The sequence below is a fragment of the Thamnophis sirtalis genome, unplaced genomic scaffold, assembly GCF_051295495.1.
Source record: "Thamnophis sirtalis isolate CommonGarterSnake01/CBP01778 unplaced genomic scaffold, rThaSir2_p1.2 scaffold_4, whole genome shotgun sequence".
Classification (NCBI taxonomy): Eukaryota; Metazoa; Chordata; class Lepidosauria; order Squamata; family Natricidae; genus Thamnophis; species Thamnophis sirtalis.
In genome coordinates this window covers 107,575,371-107,601,055 of record NW_028261384.1, presented here as the reverse complement: position 1 = coordinate 107,601,055, position 25,685 = coordinate 107,575,371, and the positions used below count along the sequence as shown (strand labels likewise).

The 25,685-nt window shown below is 39.7% G+C and overlaps 1 protein-coding gene and 1 pseudogene across 2 annotated transcripts in view; one reads left to right on the top strand and one right to left on the bottom strand.

Annotated features, from left to right (window-relative positions):
* Positions 1-7,337, bottom strand: part of LOC148046049 (epididymal sperm-binding protein 1-like) — a 40,457-nt pseudogene extending 33,120 nt beyond the window's left edge. The window contains exon 1 of the transcript XR_015696467.1: positions 7,271-7,337. The product of XR_015696467.1 is annotated as an epididymal sperm-binding protein 1-like (transcript). The remainder of the gene's footprint in view (positions 1-7,270) is intronic.
* LOC148046047 (epididymal sperm-binding protein 1-like) overlaps positions 1-25,685 on the top strand; it is a 75,060-nt gene that overhangs the window by 2,306 nt on the left and 47,069 nt on the right. The gene's annotated exons all lie outside the window — the stretch shown is intronic.

Genomic DNA, 25,685 nt, shown 5'->3' with positions numbered 1-25,685 from the left:
AGTGCCCATGTGGGCAATTCCTAGACATGCAATTGAAAATATGAATGTAGAACAAAAACACGATAGAACCACCTATAGACAACTTCTTATCTCAGAAAGAGGGGTGATGGAACTAAAATCTTTAGAGGTACTTAAAGAAGAGAAGGTAGTTCAAACGTGGTTTCAGTATGGTCAACTACAGGCTAGGTGGAAAACAGATCAAAAAATTGGCTTTGTAAAAGTTGAGGATAATTTGTTTAAACAAATAAGAGATCAAAGCTCAATGCATATAAAGAGGATATATAATGTATTAGTACAGATGGATTCTGAAACGGAACTGATTAAGGATTGTATGATAAAATGGGCTCAGAATATCGAGGAACCAATAATGCTTGAAACATGGGAAAGAATCTGAGTAAGAAATGTGAAATTTACACAAGCACAAAACTTGAGAGAAAATTTTTATAAGATGTTTTATAGATGGCACCTAGATCCTAAAAAGCTTGCCTCTATGTATCCAAATGTTCAACCTAAATGTTGGAGATGTGGTTCTTGTGATGCTACATATTTTCATATATGGTGGACATGTCGTAATGTCAAGGCATTTTGGATAAAAATATGGTGGATCCTGCAAAACATCTTTAAAAGAAGGATAAAATTTACCCCCCAGTTGTTTTTACTGGGTATATGTATTGATTTTACAGCAGCAGAGACTAATTTGGTTCTGTATTTAATAACGGCAGCAAGACTCTTGGTGGCGCAGTATTGGAAGAAGAAAGATTTACCTACAATTCAAGAATGGACTTTGAAAGTTATGAACTTAGCCGAAATGGCCAAAATCTCAGCATATCTCAAAGAACATTCAAATGAGAGATATAAACGAGACTGGAAAAAATGGATTGATTACATAAAAAGTAAATATGGGACTAAGAAACTCCAGATAGCTTATGCTTAGTATCAGTAATAATTTAAATTGTTTAAAATTTGGGTAACAGTAAGAAGCTGAGTTCAATGTAGAGATATTTTAGACTGTGATTGTTCAAAAGTTATACCACGTATGGTCTTTGGGAAGTCGGGGGGAGGGAAGGGAGGTGGGGTTTTAGGGGGAGGGGGGAGGGGGGAGGGGGGAAATACAATATGTGTTAAATTCCATGATTGTATTTGTATACTGTGGCTTTTCAATGTTAGTGCGAAAATAGAACAAACCGAATATACTGGAAGGTAATAGATACTGAAGGAAAGAGTCGAGTGAAAGAAGAAGGAGGGTGGAGAGGGTGAGAGAGAGGAGGAGGAGAAGGGAGGGAGGGAATGGAGAGGGAGTGATAGGGTTAGGGTTAGAAAGAAGGGGAGGGGAAGTAGGCGTAGAGGGGTGTGTGAGAAGGAAGAATGAAAGTTGGAGGGGGTTGAAAGAGGGTGTATGGCGGGCCAAGGTGGTATACTGGGTTTGTATTGTAGAGGGCATTTTCTATATAAGTGAGGGCCGTGTTTATTATTCAATGTTATATGCCCTGATTAAGCACAGTGAATATGTGATTGTATAGAATGAAAACATAATAAAATATATTTTTAAAAAAATAATAATAATCTCTGAAAATTAATCTTTTAAAACAAAGATTATGGATATACTATCCCAAGTGAAATGAATCAACCGAAAATATTTGAAATTTTGAATATTTCCCTTACCTGCTGCAATGAGCAACTGAAAAAGAGTGCAGAGCAAAAGGAATGCTGTGGTTGAGGCCATTTTCTCTCTAAGTGCACTTGATAGCCCTGGAGAGTACCATGTTTTTATATGTTCTACAAAGATATCTCAGATATAATCAGATTCCAATGTCTATATAACCTTTAGGAATAGAATGTATGACTTGGCAGCCATTGTGGGTTTTTTTTCCTTTATACAGGAGCATTTACTCAAAAATGTATTCAAGGTGACCAACTTCCTCACTAGAAATAAATTTCTTTTTCTCACGAGACATTCAATGCTGAAAGTAAACAAGTAATATGGTTTCCTCAAATTGAGTCAAAATCCAGATATTGCTGTAAAACGCGAAAGCTTATTCCGGTTACAATATGTGTCTTGCTGTTGCATCAAAGGTTTTAAATCAGACTCCACCCCAAAAAATCTAGAACCCTCCAAATATGTTGGATTACATTTCTATAGTTTTGCCCAAGATCTGCAAAAGAAGCATAATCTAGAAAGTTGTGGAATCATTAGAAAAGGCCGAACCTTTTCAACTGGTTGTATAAGATGGTAACTTACAAGGAGATGAAATAAGATTTGAATCAGCGAGGGATACTTCTCCTGAAAATGCCTCCACAATTGTCAACTTTCAAATGGAGATTTCACCAGGAGAAAAAAGAAGGCATGTCTGCAGTGGAGGAGGCTCGGAAACTCCTTCCACACCTTGATTCGGACTGAGAAGCGATGTCTCTGACGGTCACCAGATGGCACCTGAGGCCACCTCGCCTCCTTCTGGTCCATGGGGGAAAAAACAGCTCCATTCTCCCCTCTCACTTTCCTCAGCCTACGCACTATTCAGGGGGTGAGGGGAAATGTGTCTTGGCTGCCCCTCCAGGAGGACCACTGCATATCCTCCACAGGTAAGAGGTTGAAGGGATGACCGCAGATAAAGAGTGCCAAGGAGTTTTGGCAGTGGGAGAGAGACTTCAAAGTTAGTGGAGGTGGTCTGTGGCTGATATGCCTTGGTCTGACTTTCCCCGGTGCAAAATGCTTTAAAATTTAAGTTTTAATTTTTTGGGAGGGTATTTTTGTAAAGGGTTAGATGTATGTGAGAGAAAGGAAGGAAGGAAGGAAGGGAGAGAGAAAAGAGAGAGAGAGAAAGATTGAAAGAGAAAGAGAAGGAAGGAAGGAAGGAAGGAAGGAAGGGAGGGAGGGAGGGAGGGAGGGAGGGAGGAAGGAAGGAAGGAAGGAAGGAAGGAAGGAAGGAAGGAAGGAAGGAAGGAAGGAAGGACTTATGACCACAATTGTGCCCAAAATTTTGGTTGCTAAGCAAGAGTGCTGTTAAATGAGTTTCATCACATTTTACAAGACCTAGGATTTTTCCTGGTCCAAGTCTGCAATTTCATGCAAGAAGCCAAGGTAAGAGTTGTTACCATGGCGTGGGAGAACAAGGTAACGGCATGGATGATTGCCCTGCATAACAATGTCTCCCCCCTACTGAGAGACTATAATAGGTTTATGGCCACCCTGAGGAAACGCTTTGATGATCCACTCATGGAGCGGAAGGCCAGTTCCAGAATGAAAACCCTTATCCAGGTGAAGAACCCAGTGGCTGATTATATACAAGAGTTTCATGAGTCCGCGTGGAGTCTTGTCCGCGAGGAACTGGACATATTCCTCTGCTCTACCCTGTAAAGGGTTATCCGCCACCCTTGTGTTTAAGAGGGAGTGGGTCACCCTAAACAGGGCGGCAGGGCGAGACTCAGCAGACGCTATCAGAGCGGCAATATAGTTGTTCTTGGTTGTCCGTATTGCCGATAGATATGCTCTGATGCAAGCTTTTAATAATGCTCGGTCTGACTCGGATTTACTGGACCTCCAGTGGCACTCTAGGCGTCTCTTTTGGCGCTTCATCTCCCGGAGGTCCTCGGTAAACCAAGGAGCCCTCCTGGATCCATTGCTGCGGATCGGCCGTAAAGGCGCAATCTGGTGGAGAGCCTCAGCCGCCACCGAGTTCCAAGTAGTGACTAAGGTCTCCACCGAGCTGCGGGTGAGAGTATCAGGCATAATTCCAAGCGCCGTCTGGAAACCCTGGGGATCCATAAGACGCCTGGGGTGGAACCACCTAATCGGTTCCTCCTCCCTACAGTGGGGGATTGGTCTCTGAAAGTCGAGCCTCAGTAGGAAGTGGTCCGACCATGACAGGGGAAAGGTCTCACTACCCCTCAGACCAAGATCACAGCTCCACTGCTCCGAGAGAAAAAGAAAAAAATTGTATCTCACCTGAAGATAAAAAATCAAATATCAACTTGTAATTAGTATATAAGATTATAGAAAAATACCTATAGAGATTCTCAGACTTCCGGGTCATGGTTGTCCCAAAGGGGCTTTTTCTTTGAGGATGTTTCGCTTCTTGTACAAGAAGCTTCTTCAGCTCTCTGAACTGAAATCTTCTGTTTCTAATGACCAGATAAATCCCTTCTAGGTAGCATCACTTATTTATATGGAACTTTTTTTGCTATGAACACATGAGCACTATTTATATTTATAATGAACTGATACGTGTAGAATTAAAATCTAAAAACAGCTTCTAAGAACTGCTTTTTAACACAGTTAAACTCAAATTGATTTCTACTGTAATAGGTTATAATAGATTTGTAGTGATACTAATCTAGCAAAAAAGATCACCCTTTATCCACCATCTTGCTAATTTTGCCTAAAGATGAATCAGGGAAACTGGTTCTGCTTCTTTTAAAGGCTATTCAAGGAAGGAAGCACCTCCACTTCTATGGCAGCTATCCTGGATGCAGAGTTTGCTTTGAGTTTGAGCGTTAGGCTTCTGAGGAGGATTAAATATATTACTCTTGTGGAAATTACTCTCAATCCTGTAAATATTAAACAATGCTCTATATCCCAAGAAGATCAAGAAGAGCTGAAACCAATAATTAACTAATTCTTAGAATATAGTCTTATCAAGAAGGGAAAATCATTTTCAGCATCCAAATTTTGTAGTTAATGGATCTTTTCATTTGGTCTTAGATTTTCCCATCATCAGTTCTCTTACAATGACCATCCATCTCACTGTTCCTAATCTCTATATTTTAATGCCTTTGTTTTCATCTGCTTTTGCACGATTTACTGTGTTGAATTTTTAAAAAAGTTTTTTTTTCTGTATTCCCCTTCAATGCTATAGTCACAAGTTATTTGCTTTTCAATAGGCGGAATGTCTTGCTAAAAGTCTACAAAAAGAAAAGAGGCTGACTTTGACAGCAAAATATATCTTTTAATCATGTGGATATCGGTCATGTATGTAAAACAGAACAAACTTCAGCAAAACCTGTCTTTACCCTCTAATTATCCAAGACCTTCCAGTAAAATTGTCTGGCATAGTTCTTACTTATTATGCTAGGCCAACTCACTGCATGGTAATAGCCTGAATAATCTTTTTCCTTCTTCTTCCAGATTTGGATAATATATGGCTGAAACCCAGTCTCTAGAAATGCAAGGTGAGTTATCAAAGTAAGCAGAAATTGAAAACCATCACTAGATTTCAACATTGAGGGTGTGTTTGTATCAATTCAGACCTCGGGCAACTCCAGCTTAGCCTGAGCCTAAGGATAGCAACTAGCAGGGGTCTTCAAACTTAGCAACTTTAAGACTTGTGGACTTCAACTCCCAGAATTCTCTAGCCAGCAGAGCTGAATTCTAGGAGTTGAAGTCCAAGTTGCCAAGTTTGCAGATCTATGCTCCGTGCACTTAGGGATCCCCAAATGGTGAGGATTTCTTTCTTTCTCCCATTTTTGCTCCCAGGGGGCTGCAAGGAGGTTTGCTAGGCACCCCTCTCCCCATACTCTATTTTGGGCCTACCAGCCCTGCCTGAAGCCTCCTGGGAGCCAAAATGGGCCCGGAGGCCCCCCACCACCCCACCTGCCCTATTTTGGGCCTAGCAGGCCTGCATGAAGCTTGCTGGGAAACAAAATGAGGTTCATTGGGATACTGGAAGGGGTGGGGGAAGGTAAACCTGTGAGCCCGGTGGGGATAGGGACACGCAGCAAACTCTGGGAAGAAGGAGCGGACGAGACTTACCTGTGGGCAGGAGGAGGCAGCTCAGATGGGGCACAGGGCAGGCACCACATGGCAGCTTAGGCAGGCAAGGCAGCTTAGGCAGGGAAGCCATCCAGAGATAAGAAGTGACTGGGTGGGGCGGGTGGGCAGGGCAAGTAACCAGGGAAGCAGTTCGGGGACATGGCAGGCCTGGATCGCTTCCGGTTCCAGTGACCCAGGCCACCCAGTTACTACTATTCGGCTGAACTGGGGCAAACTGGTAGGAACCCACTTCTGAGTGGGTCAAGGGATGTCATTCAATCCAAAATTGGATTATAGTTAGTAATAATGAAAAACTATCCCATCCTAGAATGTTAATCTGGATTAAAGATACCGTGCCTAAAATTTCTTTTTTGGGAGAAAAAGATCAAATGTAGTAAATTCATCTTTTTGAATAGCTGATCACTCCCAGCCATTGCTACTTCTCTCATTTAAATTCCTAATTCATATTTACTACAATGTTTCCCTTTTTGCACACATTACTTTCCTTCCTTATCTACCTAGATTCAGCTTTAACTCCATGGCAGCTTTTCTTTTGGCTTCTAATGTATTTATGGAATTCATTTAAGGAAGCTGTGTAAACCAATCCAGGAAATACAAAAGAATGTGCTCCAATTTGCAGCTGAAAATATTTATTACAAAGAATGATAACACTCAAAACCAATTACAGTAGAATCTCTGGTTATTACAATAATTCATTCCATAACTTTGACTGCAACCCGATTTAGTCGTAACCCGAACCTAATTGGAAATTTGGTGCTTACAAAAAAATGGTACGGAAGGAGAAATTGGCCATGCCCATGTTTGATCACGACTAATTTTTTGGTCAGAACCCAATTTAGTTATGGTCAAAAGCATTTGTGACCAGAAGTTCTACTGTAATAAATATAACCAAATCACAGACAATAGCATGTAATACATAAATTCTTGAGTGACAAGTATATGCTTTGAGACACAAGACCCACTCTGGGAGGTGGGGGGCAGGAAGAGGAGATTGTGTGGATTGTCATCCCAAATATATATTTTTGTCTTATATAAATAAAGTATAAATTGATGGGCAGTTGCATTATATGGTGGCAGGTGGTAAGGGTTAAATCTTCTAATTGTACAAATTAATATAGCCCAGAAATATATAAATAGTCAAACCATTAATCCTACAATACTTCCATTGTAAAGATACATCATAGTTCTGAGCTGTGGCACACCATGGGTATTTCTAGCTATCAACCATGGTGCAAGAACAATAAGGTATTCCTTTGTCAATAAATGGGAAGACATTGGGATGATAGTCTAACATGGAAACAGAAGACAATATCAAAATTCAAGATGCTTCGTATTAAGTTTTTCATTCCCCTGATTTGGAAGCAAGAAACAAGCCATGCAACACTTCCAAATCTATATAAATTATCTAAATAAATACTGTCTTAAAAATAGCTATATAAATGTCATTGATATGCTATCCTGGCCGGAATGAACAAACACAAACTAATTTTTATATGTCCTTACCTTCTGCAAAGAGCAATTGCCAAAAAGTACAGAACAAAAGGAATGTTGTGATTGAAGCCATTTTCTCTCTCAATGCACTTATAACACAGGAGAACATGCAACATTTTTATATACTCCACTAAGATGATTCAGTAGTCATCAGACTCTGGTATCTGTATGTTTAATCAGGAACATGATATTTTTCTTTAAACAACAGCAGTTATGCCCAGATTTACTCAAGGTGGTTTGTAAACTTTCTCAGAAGTAATAAAAAGGGACTATATCTTTCAAATATCCTGGAGCTCTGGAGAACTACCAGAGGACTAGAAAAGAGTTGATGTAGTCCCCATCTTCAAAACAAGGGGAAAAAATAGATCCAAGAAATGACAGACTTGTCAGCCTGACTTCAATACCAGGGAAGATTCTGGAAAAGATAATCAAGATAATAGTGGACAATCATTTAAATATAAATATAAATATAAAAGCCACCAATGTGCAGCAGCTGCCAAAAAAGCCAACACAGTGCTAGGCTGCATAAATAGAGGGATAGAATCAAGATCATGTGAAGTGTTAATACCACTTTATAATGCCTTGGTAAGGCCACACTTGGAATACTGCATTCAGTTTTGGTGACCGCAATGAAAAAAGATGTTGAGATTTAGAAAGAGTGCAGAGAAGAGCAACAAACATGATTCGGGGACTGGGGGCTAAAACGTATGAAGAATGGTTGCAGGTGGCACAGTGGTTAGAGTGCAGTACTGCAGACTACTACAGCTGACTGCTAGTTTGGCAGTTCGGCAGTTCAAATCTCACCGGCTCAGGATTGACTCAGCCTTCCATCCTTCCGAGGTGGGTAAAATGAGGACCGGAATTGTTTGGGGCAATATGCTGACTCTGTAAACCGCTTAGAGAAGGATGAAAGCCCTATGAAGCGGTATATAAGTCTAACTGCTATTGCTATGTCTAGTTTAAAGAAAAGAAGGACTAAGGGTGACAGTAGTGTTCCAATATCTCATGGACTGCCACAAAGAAGAGGGAGTCAAATTATTCTCCAAAGCACCTGAACAAGAAGCAATGGGTTGAAACTAAGGAAAGAAGCAACTTAAAACTAAGGAGAAAATTCCTGACATTTAGAACAATTAATCTGTGGAACAACTTGCCTCCAGAAATTGTGAATGTTCCAACACTGGAAGTTTTTAAGAAGATTTCTCTGAAGTGGTGTAGGATTTCCTGCCTAAGCAGAGGGTTGGACTAGAAGACCTCCTAGGTCCCTTTCAACTCTGTTATTCTATTCTATTCCTTCCCCCACAACACCCTCCACTCCCCAGCCAGTCAATGCTAAGAACCATGAAGTGATCATCAAATGTTTCGTTAAATTAATCAGAATTCTGATATTGCTCTGAAAAGGCTGCTGCTGGTAAGGTAGGGAGTTGCCTTGTTTCATGAAAAATTTAAAACCAGAATGTTCTGAAACCTGGTATCTGGAATATTTTGTCTTAAATTCCCACAGCTCTGTAAGAAAAAGGTAACTCAGAAAGTTAAAGTTTAATTGAAAAATAAATACACTATAACCAAAGGATAGGCTATGCAAATAAAATGCAAGTAGACAATGACAATTCAATATGGTTTATTTCTGGGAGGAGGACATTGAATTGAGGACATCGAACTGCTGGAAGATTTATAGCCAAAAGTTAGCTTTGCAGTGTTACCCATATATCAGCTGGGGCTCCTTTTGGTGTTTTTGCTCTGGAAACAATGGGAGTCATTGTTCTAGTGTTAGTGCCATGATATCACTATGGATATTTCGGAATGGGTGCTGGAACCCAACCCATTGACTGATACTGCAACAATGCATCTTCAATGTAGGTACAATTAACTCCTGTTTAGTGACCAAAACTGGGACTGGCAATGTGGTAATTAAGTAATATGTCACTAAGTGAAAAATCAAGTGGTTTTTCAACTTCCCTTTCTGCCCACACTCCCAACTTTTGGAATGCTCAGCCCAGTTCTGAGAAATTTGCAACAAAGGAAATTAATGTTTCTGTTTACATTCATAGTTGACCAAGGGTTTACAATGTACACTATCAAGAGAATGCATTAACACAAGCTGTTTGCCTAATGCACTCCTGGCCCCAATCTCCAGCTGTTTAGGAGGCAAACAAAAGCAGATTAAAATCAATTTGGAAAACACTCGGAGCTGGTTACAAGATGGATGGCTATATAAATGTTTTAAGTAAATAAAATAAAATAAAATAAAATAAATTGCAGACAGCAGCTGCTATTTAAGATGAAAGAGCTTAGCTTGTTAACTTGCAGTTAGCCGTTTTTTAAAGAATATCCTGAACTATAAGATAAGTTTTTTGGTTCATTGTAGCAACTGGATCGGTTACTACTTGAAAGAAAAATCAACATGGAAGACCAGCGTTTAAGTTTTATAGAAAATATTCTGGAACAAGGTAATGTCAAAACTCTTACATATTGTCAGGAAACTTATATATCCAGTTTGTGAAATCTCATGGAATTAGCTCACTTCATACTGAACTCATTTGAAATAATTGAAAAATAGCTATTCTTCACCTGCTTGTTCTCTAGTCCTTTTTAACTCATTAGCTCAAGATCCAGAAGTTTAGGCGCTAGTCTAGGGGAATTATTGTGTTAAATGTAGAGCTTAAATCTATAAAAAGCATCCTCACATAGCCCCCCCTCCCGCTGTTCCAAAAGAGTCAGAGCAATGTGAAGAGTGATGAATATAGCATTTATTTTATTTATTTTCTTAGTTTGTCAAACATGTACAAGATAGCAGATATAAGTAAGAACATGGACATGAATAAAGGAAATGAGTACAAATAAATGGAGACAGTCAGACAGGGACAGTAGGCACATGGGTGCACTTATGCACGCCCCCTTTATGGACCTCTTAGACATCCTGTGTAGATCTATTTCTTCTGTATGCAAACTGCTGTTTTATCAAATGTATGCAGAAGATCAGAAATGATGTTCCAGCATACCAATTTCTCAAAGCACTTCATGATGATAGAAGTGAGTGCCACTGGTCTGTAATCGTTGAGGTTATTGATAGGGAACTTCTTTGGCAGCAGAACAATGGTGGGAGCCTTCAAACAAGGTGGAATAATGGACAGGGATAAAGACCAATGCAAGATTCTGGTAAAGACTCCAAGCAATTGATCAGCACAGTCTTTAAGCACTTGGCCAGAGATACTGCCAGGACCGGCAGCCTTTCTAGGGTCCACAGCCCTCAGACTGTTCCTCACCTCCTCTTCCTCCACAATGAGGTGGGGGATACAATGGACTGCTGGCTGTATTTTAGCTGTCTCTGATATCTCCACTTCAAAACGAACAAAGAAATGATTCACCTTTTCTGCTGAAGAGAAAAGACACATAATGAAAAGCTATCCTGTCTCAAAATCTTAATCTGGATTAAAGTTATTGTGCCTAAAATTTACTTTGTGTTAAAAAAGATCAAATGTAGCAAATTCATCTTTTTGAGCAGTTGATTTCTTCTTGCCCTTGCTATTTCTTTCAATTTCATTCCTAATCCATATTTTGAGGGTGTCTCCATTTTTGCATGCATTAATTTCCTTCCTTATCTACCTAGATACAGCTTTAACTCTTGCAACACACCCATGGAAGCTTTCCTGTTAACTTCTGTATTTGTGGAGACATTCAAGGAAGCTGTGTAAACCAATCCACGCTATGCAAAATAATTTGCTCCAGTTTGCTGCTGAAAATATCTATTTTAAAAAAAAAACAGAAGTTCAGAAATGATTAGAAATGATCAGAAGCAGTCCAGCAATTCAAAGTAAAAAGAAGATAACAAAATCACATATATTGGCATAAGAATGGGCAAAATTCAGATTGATTTATCACTAGCTTAAACATATTCTATGAAATCTTCTGAAGTCAGGTATTCTTTCCTTCTTTTATATCATGGGTGTCAAACTCAAGGCCTAATGGCCGGATCTGGCCTATGGAGTGCTTAGATCAGGCCAACAAGGACTGCTCTGGAAAAAGAAAAGGACCAGCCCGCGGTGCCTCTGAAAATGGAGCTCAGGAGGACTGTGTGTGGTCCCCCTGAACTCCATTTTAGCTGGCAAACAGCTGCAAGAAGCCATCCAGGCCAAAAATGGGACCTGTGGCCTCCCTGAGGCCTGTTTTCACTGGCAGAGGGCTAACAAAATAAACTAAAAGTAAAACAAAACAAAAAGAGAAGTATTTCCCCTTTTGCGTTTGAGCATCCAAAAAGGGCAGGAAAGGAGAAAGGGAATGAGAAAAAAGAAAGAAAAAGAAAGAAAGCTGGGAAGAGAGCAGGGAAGGAAAAAGAAGGAAAGGGGAGGAAAGGAGAAATGGGAATGAGTGGGGAATGGAAAAGAAGAGAAGGAAGGAAGGAAGGAAGGAAGGAAGGAAGGAAGGAAGGAAGGAAGGAAGGAAGGAAGGAAGGAAGGAAGAAAGGAAAGTCCTGTCTTAGTATTTTGCCATCAACAGCCTTGCTGCCCTTTTGCCATCTCCTTATCTCCCCCTCCTGACCTCTCCTGGTGGTCTCCCATCCTATAACTGTGGATGCTTTGGTTACAAAGCCGGGTCTCCATGAGTGGAGAGGGTGTGGATCTCCCTCTGACCCACACACTTCACTCTTCTGCACACACTATGCACAACCTCACCAAGGAGAACAAGAAGAGCAGCAGGAGCCTCAAGGAGTTGTTAAAAATATATTTATGCAATTAAATAAAATAAATATGTTTGAATGGTTACATCAGAAGTGGTTGCTGCTGGTTTTACTAGCGGTTCACTTGATGTGTGTTTTGCTAAGCCTCCTGGCAAAGGAATAATTTAATAATCTAAAGTTCAGGTCCTACAATCCTAAAGAGTTATCAAAGCCCCCAGGGTATTTTGAGGGAAATACTGTGTTTTTCCTTGTGCATGAGTCCTTGATGAACGCATGGCCAGTGATGTTTCTGTGTGTCAGCTTGCTCACTATCCTGGTAAAGATAGGCAGTGCTAAAAGGTGTTTCAGAGCAGGCCTCAGATTTCTGACTGCATATCATTACACCTATTTAACCTCAGATGTGCATTTTCCTAGAATCCCAGGGAAATCTGCAGCTTCTTCCTTATTCTAAAGCACATTTTTGAGCCAAAGCACTGCATTTCCTTATGCCCTAATAACTTTGTGAGATGTGTACCACTAAAGACTAATAAATTAGCACAGCAGTTTAACTCACACAAATCTAGAAAGGTTCTGTTAATTTAAAATAGGGAGAGAGAAAAAAAGAGAAAGAGAAAGAGAAAGATTGAAAGAGAAAGAGAAAAAGAAAGAGAAGGAAGGAAGGAAGGAAGGAAGGAAGGAAGGAAGGAAGGAAGGAAGGAAGGAAGGAAGGAAGGAAGGAAGGAAGGAAGGAAGGAAGGACTTATGACCACAATTGTGCCCAAAATTTTAGTTGCTAAGCAAGAGTGCTGTTAAATGAGTTTCACCACATTGGCCACACCCACCCAATCACATGACTGCCAAACCACACCCACAAAATAGACCAAACCCACAGAATAGGTAGTAAAAAAATTGAAACCCACCACTACAGCAGAGGATGAAATAGTTAGATCGATGTCTGATACAATGAACATGAATTTGGGCAAATTTTGGGAGGCAGAAGAAGACAGGGAGCCTAGTGTGCAAATAAAGATGGAGAACATTGGAAGAGATAGGGGCTTCTTGGCAGACTGGGGAAACTTCATTGAAGTTGTAGAGCTGACTAGCACTAAGAATTCTGTAGTTTTCATGGATCCTTGTCAGGGAAAGACTTTGTTGTTTTCTTGGCTGTTTAGGGCATCTTCAGAAGCCTTTACCAGCACTAATGTCCAATAACTTTTAAGATCTTTTCTACTCTGCTTCAGAATTTACTTCCAAAAGTATCAGAAGCAACCTCTGACCTGCATTTTCTGATTTTGTAGCTATAGTTATGTCAAAACATTTGTCTTTTCAAAGGCTTTCATGCCTAATCAATGAGATGCTAGTCTTTGACATACAGACAATTCTCCTGTACGCCAAAAATGTAACTACCAATAGTTTATTGTGGATGGGTCTTTCTGAACATACATGCACTTTGGAAAACTTAACAAAATTAAAGCATTAGAATGCAGGCCAATGCATACAGAATAAGTAGCTTTAAAGGAAAAGATCCCTTTTTAGGTGTTTCCAGCTTAATACCCTAATCTCTGTGAAAAGATTGAAGCACTGCAATAATATAATGGCTAGAATATTTACATACTACTTTTGGCTATTACATACTAGTACTCGGCTATTGAGCCGAGGTGGCGCAGTGGTTAAATGCAGCACTGCAGGCTACTTCAGCTGACTGCAGTTCAGCAGTTCAGCTGTTCAAATCTCACTGGCTCAGGGTTGACTCAGCCTTCCATCCTTCCGAGGTGGGTAAAATGAGGACCCGGATTGTTGTTGGGGGCAATATGCTGACTCTGTAAACCGCTTAGAGAGGGCTGAAAGCCCTATGAAGCGGTATATAAGTCTAATTGCTATTGCTATTTACAGTTTTTAATTTCCTTCAGTTATTCAGCTCAGGAAAATTAACTTGGAGTTCTGCTTAATGGCTCTTGTAAGCCAACCGCAGTTTGAGTATTAAATCTAATTTTCTTAATAGCTAAGATAGCAGAAGTGATAGAAATAACTAAGGAGGAAAGTTCGCTGTATCTCTAAATTCTGGTTGAAGAACAAAGTTTTAAACTAATCTGCTGCACAGTTTGGCAAAATCCAACTGCATTAATGAATTTCCCCCCCTTTATCATCTTTATTGATGCAAGAGTAAAACACACAGCCTTTTTACTTAAAGGGCAACACAAAAGATTGTCCACCAGAATTCCCTCCATATTGTAAACACAAAAGAAAACATTAAAACATATAAACTCTTTTAGTAATATATTATGTCACATAACTTCAAGTTTTAATTTGATGTCAGTTCTTGTTTTCAAAAAAGGTAAACAATGCATTCAATGTACACTGAAGTCCCAGTGTATGTCATTTTAGGGTGCTGACTGTAAATGCTGGAAAGGCATCATGAAAAAAAACTTCTAGTGGTGTTATTAGTTTATCAGTAGTTTACTTTCTAAGATATCTGATTCACAACTCAACAGAGTCACCATTTTAACAGTTGCTACTTAATTTCCTTGAGCTATTTATTTAAGCAGTGGCAATTACTTGGCCAACCTTGTCTGCAAGCAAAGTAGGATCAGGTTATGTTTGGGTGGGAAACCTCCAGAAAATGAAATGACTGTCTATTGGATTGTGAAATAAAATACCCAGATATACACACCAAAAAAAGGCAATGACATTCAAGGGTTTATGATATATTGTTGTCAAGGAAATTGAGTATATCCATTTTGATGTTGTGGAATTCAGCATGGCCTACATACCTAGTTCTCCCATATCCTGTTTTCTCCATAATAGCAACACTGTGGAGTCAATGTGGCTGGAAGAGAATAACTGGTCCAAAGACTCCTACTTGACTTTCATATCTAAGGGAGGACTAGAACTTATGGTCTCCTGGTTTCTAAATCAGCCACATAGCCAGTTGAAATGCAGCTGTGGAAAAGAAGTAATTGTTCATTCCATGCAGCTATATGCCATAAAATATTAGGAGCATTGGAAATGTAAAGGAAAGATGTTGAAAAGTAATAATGAAAACAAAAAGAGGAGATGATGACAAACGTATAGCTGAGGGCTTCTTGCCAATTTCACAGTCAACTACAAGAAAGGGTATATTGGTTCAGAGTATTTACAGGATCTGCATAAACGTGAACTTTCCTTCTTGGCCAATTTCTTAAGAAAGCTGTACTATTTATTTCCTTTTCAAAATAATGACCTTGTCTTTTGTTTGTGAGTTTGAGAGGAGAATGAATGGGGTGGGCACTTCCTTATTGCAGAATTATCACCTTGTAAAATGAAATGGATAATGTTTAACTATTCAAATGTTTATCTATTTAAATAATTTATATGGCTCTTCAGGGTGAGATGAAATTTGAACTTGGAATTACCTGATTTCCAACCTAAAAGGATTTTCATGAAAATATTGTAATAAAACTTTAATTTTATGTTTATTTCCATTTATTTTGAGGCATTGTCTTATTTAACATAGTTATCTAAATTGTCAGGAAACGTGATGTCCTATGACCTGGAGGTCATTGGATGGTCATTTTCAGATTCAGCAGACCAAAAAACATAAAGATTACATGGAATAACCAAAACAGCTCTGAAAAAAAAATTTTTTTGCAGACCTAGGTTATCAGAGAAAACCCATGACCTGCATATTCTGATGTTCCTAGTTATAAAGGCATAAAAACTTTTGTCTATCTTTTCAAAGGCTCTCATGGCAATCCTATGACATGCTAGTCTCTAACACACTGATTCAATAAGCCATGAAAATAATTAATTAACCCTAAAATGGGAATCATTTGACTGTTTCAAGACTATTGTTGTATCTCCTAAAATCAGGAAGAGCCCTATCTCGTGTATATGACTTTGTCAAACCTTCAGTGGCACAATATTTCCATTGTTTAAATGTATCATGGTTAATCCTTGTTCCACACCAATTCTGACGAGAATCATGGCCGAATCTAGCTTGTAACTTCAGTGCAAGAATTAGAGGATTTTCTACAGTAAATAAATGAGAAGACATAGGGATGCGAGATTAAAATGGAAAACAAAGACAATGCTCACCTTCAAAAAACTCTGTGCTAAACAGTAATGCATTCCCTTGATTCTGAACCAGAAACAAGCTGTACAACACATCCAAATAACATATAAATTACCTTGCATTCTTATTAAATAAGTCTTTTAAATCAGAGATCATAAATGCGACTTCTCCCTCTTGGCCAATATTTTAGGAGATTGTATTTAGTATTTACTTCCCTTTTCAAAATAATGACCTTGTCTTTTGTTTGTGAGTTTCAGGGAAGAATGAATGGAGTGGGCACTTCCTTATTGCAGAACTACCACTTTGTACAATGAGCTGGATAGTGCTTAACTATTCAAATGTCATCCATTTAAATAATTTATATGGCTCTTCAGGGTGAGATGAAATTTGAAATTGGAACTCCATGATTTCCAGCTTACAATCAGTCATTCAGTGACGAAGTTACAATGGCAATGAACAAAAAGATCTATAGTCATTGCCCAAAGGTCCAATCTTTGCAGCCCCAGAGTCACTGGATCAAAATGTGGGTGCTTGCAGTCAAACTGGTACCCTATGAATGAAGGACCACTGCAATTCCCCACTAATGCTACCATGGAAGTATGCAGCTTTGGACAGCTAGACACATTTGCATGTGGAAACGTTGAGTGTCTTGAATGACTATACCCAGTGTGTGGGGGGACTCCTCCATCCCCCCCCCCATGTCACTCTAGAGAGGTCTGGGCCTTTCCTGCCTCACCATGCCCTGGTCCACTTACCTTTCCCTTTCCCTGAAGCTGACATGTGTCCCCAACCGATGGGAGATGCAGCTAAAAAGCTAGGAAAAGCAATGTGCCCCAAGCTGCAGAGGCAATGTTTCTTCATATAGTGCCCTTCTTCAAGCCACATTTTGTTTAATTGCCATATGAATTAAAATGTTATACTGAAATAAGAACCCTCGGTGCTTGTAAGCAATAGGACCGGCAATAAGGTATGGAAGAGGTTCTGAGCTTTAAATCCTTTTAGATACTCAGGGATCCATCAGTCAATCAGTAAGTCTTAATTTGGCCAATTATGAGTAAGTTTTTAGGAGCTGAAGATTAATATCCCAATTTTGGGGCTATCCAGGGCCACAGCAAGGAAATGAGGGAGCAAAATAGGAAAAACCATATGAAGCTTCCTTAGATTTCCTTGGGTTTTAGACTCCACTTCAGTTTTTGTGTAATTTTTTTACTCAAAAAAAATTTAGGGGAGCAAAACCCCTAAAACATCTTTTATGGTTAGAGGAGTTTCCTGGGACCACAGGGAAAGATGCCATTCATCTTTTAAGTCAAGTTTCTTCACTTAGTGACTATGGATTTCACTTCCCAGAATTTCCCCAGAGGGGTTTGAAGTCCACACATTTTCCAAGGTGGCAAAGGCATATTCAAGGCACGTTCAGAAGCCTTCACTGCACCAAGCTTTAGGATCTGTTGTAGCCTGCTTCAGAATTTTGCTTCCATACATTATCAGAGAAAACCCATAACCTGCATATTCTGATGTTTCTAGTTATAAAGACATAAAAACTTTTGTCTATCTTTTCAAAGGCTCTCGTGGCAATCCTATGAGGTGCTAGTCTCTAACACATTGATTCAATAAGCCATGGAAATAACTATAATAATCCTAAATTGGGAATCATTTGACTGTTTCAAGACTATTGTTGTATCTCCTAAAATCAGAAAGAGCCCTATCTCGTGTACATGACTTTGTCAAACCTTCAGTGGCACAATATTTCCATTGTTTAAATGTATCATGGTTAATCCTTGTTCCACACCAATTCTGACGAGAATCATGGCCGAATCAACTTGCAACTTCAGTGCAAGAATTAGAGGATTTTCTACAGTAAGTAAATGAGAAGACATAGGGATGCGAGATTAAAATGGAAAACAAAGACAATGCTCACCTTCAAAAAAAACTCTGTGCTAAGCAGTAATGCATTCCCTTGATTCTGAACCAGAAACAAGCTGTACAACACATCCAAATAACATATAAATTACCTTGCATTCTTATTAAATAAGTCTTTTAAATCAGAGATCATAAATGCGACTTCCCTCTCTTGGCCAATTTCTTAGGAAATTGTATTTAGTATTTACTTCCCTTTTCAAAATAATGACCTTGTCTTTTGTTTGTGAGTTTCAGGGAAGAATGAATGGAGTGGGCACTTCCTTATTGCAGAACTACCACTTTGTACAATGAGCTGGATAGTGCTTAACTATTCAAATGTTTATCCATTTAAATAATTTATATGGCTCTTCAGGGTGAGATGAAATTTGAAATTGGAACTCCATGATTTCCAACTTACAATCAGTCATTCAGTGACGAAGTTACAACGGCAATGAACAAAAAGATCTATAGTCATTGCCCAAAGGTCCAATCTTTGCAGCCCCAGAGTCACTGGATCAAAATGTGGGTGCTTGCAGTCAAACTGGTACCCTGTGAACGAAGGACCACTGCAATTCCCCACTAATGCTACCATGGAAGTATGCAGCTTTGGACAGCTAGACACATTTGCATGTGGAAACATTGAGTGTCTGGAATGACTATACCCAGTGTGTGTGGGGGACTCCTCCATTCCCCCCCCCCCATGTCACTCTAGAGAGGTCTGGGTTTTTCCTGCCTCACCATGCCCTGGTCCACTTACCTTTCCCTTTGCCTGAAGCTGACATATGTCCCCAACCGATGGGAGATGCGGCTAAAAAGCTAGGAAAAGCAATGTGCCCCAAGCTGCAGAGGCAATGTTTCTTCATATAGTGCCCTTCTTCAAGCCACATTTTGTTTAATCATGTGGATATCGGTCATGTATGTAAAACAGAACAAACTTCAGCAAAACCTGTCTTTACCCTCTAATTATCCAAGACCTTCCAGTAAAATTGTCTGGCATAGTTCTTACTTATTATGCTAGGCCAACTCACTGCATGGTAATAGCCTGAATAATCTTTTTCCTTCTTCTTCCAGATTTGGATAATATATGGCTGAAACCCAGTCTCTAGAAATGCAAGGTGAGTTATCAAAGTAAGCAGAAATTGAAAACCATCACTAGATTTCAACATTGAGGGTGTGTTTGTATCAATTCAGACCTCGGGCAACTCCAGCTTAGCCTGAGCCTAAGGATAGCAACTAGCAGGGGTCTTCAAACTTAGCAACTTTAAGACTTGTGGACTTCAACTCCCAGAATTCTCTAGCCAGCAGAGCTGAATTCTAGGAGTTGAAGTCCAAGTTGCCAAGTTTGCAGATCTATGCTCCGTGCACTTAGGGATCCCCAAATGGTGAGGATTTCTTTCTTTCTCCCATTTTTGCTCCCAGGGGGCTGCAAGGAGGTTTGCTAGGCACCCCTCTCCCCATACTCTATTTTGGGCCTACCAGCCCTGCCTGAAGCCTCCTGGGAGCCAAAATGGGCCCGGAGGCCCCCCACCACCCCACCTGCCCTATTTTGGGCCTAGCAGGCCTGCATGAAGCTTGCTGGGAAACAAAATGAGGTTCATTGGGATACTGGAAGGGGTGGGGGAAGGTAAACCTGTGAGCCCGGTGGGGATAGGGACACGCAGCAAACTCTGGGAAGAAGGAGCGGACGAGACTTACCTGTGGGCAGGAGGAGGCAGCTCAGATGGGGCACAGGGCAGGCACCACATGGCAGCTTAGGCAGGCAAGGCAGCTTAGGCAGGGAAGCCATCCAGAGATAAGAAGTGACTGGGTGGGGCGGGTGGGCAGGGCAAGTAACCAGGGAAGCAGTTCGGGGACATGGCAGGCCTGGATCGCTTCCGGTTCCAGTGACCCAGGCCACCCAGTTACTACTATTCGGCTGAACTGGGGCAAACTGGTAGGAACCCACTTCTGAGTGGGTCAAGGGATGTCATTCAATCCAAAATTGGATTATAGTTAGTAATAATGAAAAACTATCCCATCCTAGAATGTTAATCTGGATTAAAGATACCGTGCCTAAAATTTCTTTTTTGGGAGAAAAAGATCAAATGTAGTAAATTCATCTTTTTGAATAGCTGATCACTCCCAGCCATTGCTACTTCTCTCATTTAAATTCCTAATTCATATTTACTACAATGTTTCCCTTTTTGCACACATTACTTTCCTTCCTTATCTACCTAGATTCAGCTTTAACTCCATGGCAGCTTTTCTTTTGGCTTCTAATGTATTTATGGAATTCATTTAAGGAAGCTGTGTAAACCAATCCAGGAAATACAAAAGAATGTGCTCCAATTTGCAGCTGAAAATATTTATTACAAAGAATGATAACACTCAAAACCAATTACAGTAGAATCTCTGGTTATTACAATAATTCATTCCATAACTTTGACTGCAACCCGATTTAGTCGTAACCCGAACCTAATTGGAAATTTGGTGCTTACAAAAAAATGGTACGGAAGGAGAAATTGGCCATGCCCATGTTTGATCACGACTAATTTTTTGGTCAGAACCCAATTTAGTTATGGTCAAAAGCATTTGTGACCAGAAGTTCTACTGTAATAAATATAACCAAATCACAGACAATAGCATGTAATACATAAATTCTTGAGTGACAAGTATATGCTTTGAGACACAAGACCCACTCTGGGAGGTGGGGGGCAGGAAGAGGAGATTGTGTGGATTGTCATCCCAAATATATATTTTTGTCTTATATAAATAAAGTATAAATTGATGGGCAGTTGCATTATATGGTGGCAGGTGGTAAGGGTTAAATCTTCTAATTGTACAAATTAATATAGCCCAGAAATATATAAATAGTCAAACCATTAATCCTACAATACTTCCATTGTAAAGATACATCATAGTTCTGAGCTGTGGCACACCATGGGTATTTCTAGCTATCAACCATGGTGCAAGAACAATAAGGTATTCCTTTGTCAATAAATGGGAAGACATTGGGATGATAGTCTAACATGGAAACAGAAGACAATATCAAAATTCAAGATGCTTCGTATTAAGTTTTTCATTCCCCTGATTTGGAAGCAAGAAACAAGCCATGCAACACTTCCAAATCTATATAAATTATCTAAATAAATACTGTCTTAAAAATAGCTATATAAATGTCATTGATATGCTATCCTGGCCGGAATGAACAAACACAAACTAATTTTTATATGTCCTTACCTTCTGCAAAGAGCAATTGCCAAAAAGTACAGAACAAAAGGAATGTTGTGATTGAAGCCATTTTCTCTCTCAATGCACTTATAACACAGGAGAACATGCAACATTTTTATATACTCCACTAAGATGATTCAGTAGTCATCAGACTCTGGTATCTGTATGTTTAATCAGGAACATGATATTTTTCTTTAAACAACAGCAGTTATGCCCAGATTTACTCAAGGTGGTTTGTAAACTTTCTCAGAAGTAATAAAAAGGGACTATATCTTTCAAATATCCTGGAGCTCTGGAGAACTACCAGAGGACTAGAAAAGAGTTGATGTAGTCCCCATCTTCAAAACAAGGGGAAAAAATAGATCCAAGAAATGACAGACTTGTCAGCCTGACTTCAATACCAGGGAAGATTCTGGAAAAGATAATCAAGATAATAGTGGACAATCATTTAAATATAAATATAAATATAAAAGCCACCAATGTGCAGCAGCTGCCAAAAAAGCCAACACAGTGCTAGGCTGCATAAATAGAGGGATAGAATCAAGATCATGTGAAGTGTTAATACCACTTTATAATGCCTTGGTAAGGCCACACTTGGAATACTGCATTCAGTTTTGGTGACCGCAATGAAAAAAGATGTTGAGATTTAGAAAGAGTGCAGAGAAGAGCAACAAACATGATTCGGGGACTGGGGGCTAAAACGTATGAAGAATGGTTGCAGGTGGCACAGTGGTTAGAGTGCAGTACTGCAGACTACTACAGCTGACTGCTAGTTTGGCAGTTCGGCAGTTCAAATCTCACCGGCTCAGGATTGACTCAGCCTTCCATCCTTCCGAGGTGGGTAAAATGAGGACCGGAATTGTTTGGGGCAATATGCTGACTCTGTAAACCGCTTAGAGAAGGATGAAAGCCCTATGAAGCGGTATATAAGTCTAACTGCTATTGCTATGTCTAGTTTAAAGAAAAGAAGGACTAAGGGTGACAGTAGTGTTCCAATATCTCATGGACTGCCACAAAGAAGAGGGAGTCAAATTATTCTCCAAAGCACCTGAACAAGAAGCAATGGGTTGAAACTAAGGAAAGAAGCAACTTAAAACTAAGGAGAAAATTCCTGACATTTAGAACAATTAATCTGTGGAACAACTTGCCTCCAGAAATTGTGAATGTTCCAACACTGGAAGTTTTTAAGAAGATTTCTCTGAAGTGGTGTAGGATTTCCTGCCTAAGCAGAGGGTTGGACTAGAAGACCTCCTAGGTCCCTTTCAACTCTGTTATTCTATTCTATTCCTTCCCCCACAACACCCTCCACTCCCCAGCCAGTCAATGCTAAGAACCATGAAGTGATCATCAAATGTTTCGTTAAATTAATCAGAATTCTGATATTGCTCTGAAAAGGCTGCTGCTGGTAAGGTAGGGAGTTGCCTTGTTTCATGAAAAATTTAAAACCAGAATGTTCTGAAACCTGGTATCTGGAATATTTTGTCTTAAATTCCCACAGCTCTGTAAGAAAAAGGTAACTCAGAAAGTTAAAGTTTAATTGAAAAATAAATACACTATAACCAAAGGATAGGCTATGCAAATAAAATGCAAGTAGACAATGACAATTCAATATGGTTTATTTCTGGGAGGAGGACATTGAATTGAGGACATCGAACTGCTGGAAGATTTATAGCCAAAAGTTAGCTTTGCAGTGTTACCCATATATCAGCTGGGGCTCCTTTTGGTGTTTTTGCTCTGGAAACAATGGGAGTCATTGTTCTAGTGTTAGTGCCATGATATCACTATGGATATTTCGGAATGGGTGCTGGAACCCAACCCATTGACTGATACTGCAACAATGCATCTTCAATGTAGGTACAATTAACTCCTGTTTAGTGACCAAAACTGGGACTGGCAATGTGGTAATTAAGTAATATGTCACTAAGTGAAAAATCAAGTGGTTTTTCAACTTCCCTTTCTGCCCACACTCCCAACTTTTGGAATGCTCAGCCCAGTTCTGAGAAATTTGCAACAAAGGAAATTAATGTTTCTGTTTACATTCATAGTTGACCAAGGGTTTACAATGTACACTATCAAGAGAATGCATTAACACAAGCTGTTTGCCTAATGCACTCCTGGCCCCAATCTCCAGCTGTTTAGGAGGCAAACAAAAGCAGATTAAAATCAATTTGGAAAACACTCGGAGCTGGTTACAAGATGGATGGCTATATAAATGTTTTAAGTAAATAAAATAAAATAAAATAAAATAAATTGCAGACAGCAGCTGCTATTTAAGATGAAAGAGCTTAGCTTGTTAACTTGCAGTTAGCCGTTTTTTAAAGAATATCCTGAACTATAAGATAAGTTTTTTGGTTCATTGTAGCAACTGGATCGGTTACTACTTGAAAGAAAAATCAACATGGAAGACCAGCGTTTAAGTTTTATAGAAAATATTCTGGAACAAGGTAATGTCAAAACTCTTACATATTGTCAGGAAACTTATATATCCAGTTTGTGAAATCTCATGGAATTAGCTCACTTCATACTGAACTCATTTGAAATAATTGAAAAATAGCTATTCTTCACCTGCTTGTTCTCTAGTCCTTTTTAACTCATTAGCTCAAGATCCAGAAGTTTAGGCGCTAGTCTAGGGGAATTATTGTGTTAAATGTAGAGCTTAAATCTATAAAAAGCATCCTCACATAGCCCCCCCTCCCGCTGTTCCAAAAGAGTCAGAGCAATGTGAAGAGTGATGAATATAGCATTTATTTTATTTATTTTCTTAGTTTGTCAAACATGTACAAGATAGCAGATATAAGTAAGAACATGGACATGAATAAAGGAAATGAGTACAAATAAATGGAGACAGTCAGACAGGGACAGTAGGCACATGGGTGCACTTATGCACGCCCCCTTTATGGACCTCTTAGACATCCTGTGTAGATCTATTTCTTCTGTATGCAAACTGCTGTTTTATCAAATGTATGCAGAAGATCAGAAATGATGTTCCAGCATACCAATTTCTCAAAGCACTTCATGATGATAGAAGTGAGTGCCACTGGTCTGTAATCGTTGAGGTTATTGATAGGGAACTTCTTTGGCAGCAGAACAATGGTGGGAGCCTTCAAACAAGGTGGAATAATGGACAGGGATAAAGACCAATGCAAGATTCTGGTAAAGACTCCAAGCAATTGATCAGCACAGTCTTTAAGCACTTGGCCAGAGATACTGCCAGGACCGGCAGCCTTTCTAGGGTCCACAGCCCTCAGACTGTTCCTCACCTCCTCTTCCTCCACAATGAGGTGGGGGATACAATGGACTGCTGGCTGTATTTTAGCTGTCTCTGATATCTCCACTTCAAAACGAACAAAGAAATGATTCACCTTTTCTGCTGAAGAGAAAAGACACATAATGAAAAGCTATCCTGTCTCAAAATCTTAATCTGGATTAAAGTTATTGTGCCTAAAATTTACTTTGTGTTAAAAAAGATCAAATGTAGCAAATTCATCTTTTTGAGCAGTTGATTTCTTCTTGCCCTTGCTATTTCTTTCAATTTCATTCCTAATCCATATTTTGAGGGTGTCTCCATTTTTGCATGCATTAATTTCCTTCCTTATCTACCTAGATACAGCTTTAACTCTTGCAACACACCCATGGAAGCTTTCCTGTTAACTTCTGTATTTGTGGAGACATTCAAGGAAGCTGTGTAAACCAATCCACGCTATGCAAAATAATTTGCTCCAGTTTGCTGCTGAAAATATCTATTTTAAAAAAAAAACAGAAGTTCAGAAATGATTAGAAATGATCAGAAGCAGTCCAGCAATTCAAAGTAAAAAGAAGATAACAAAATCACATATATTGGCATAAGAATGGGCAAAATTCAGATTGATTTATCACTAGCTTAAACATATTCTATGAAATCTTCTGAAGTCAGGTATTCTTTCCTTCTTTTATATCATGGGTGTCAAACTCAAGGCCTAATGGCCGGATCTGGCCTATGGAGTGCTTAGATCAGGCCAACAAGGACTGCTCTGGAAAAAGAAAAGGACCAGCCCGCGGTGCCTCTGAAAATGGAGCTCAGGAGGACTGTGTGTGGTCCCCCTGAACTCCATTTTAGCTGGCAAACAGCTGCAAGAAGCCATCCAGGCCAAAAATGGGACCTGTGGCCTCCCTGAGGCCTGTTTTCACTGGCAGAGGGCTAACAAAATAAACTAAAAGTAAAACAAAACAAAAAGAGAAGTATTTCCCCTTTTGCGTTTGAGCATCCAAAAAGGGCAGGAAAGGAGAAAGGGAATGAGAAAAAAGAAAGAAAAAGAAAGAAAGCTGGGAAGAGAGCAGGGAAGGAAAAAGAAGGAAAGGGGAGGAAAGGAGAAATGGGAATGAGTGGGGAATGGAAAAGAAGAAGAAGGAAGGAAGGAAGGAAGGAAGGAAGGAAGGAAGGAAGGAAGGAAGGAAGGAAGGAAGGAAGGAAGGAAGGAAGGAAGAGAAGGAAAGTCCTGTCTTAGTATTTTGCCATCAACAGCCTTGCTGCCCTTTTGCCATCTCCTTATCTCCCCCTCCTGACCTCTCCTGGTGGTCTCCCATCCTATAACTGTGGATGCTTTGGTTACAAAGCCGGGTCTCCATGAGTGGAG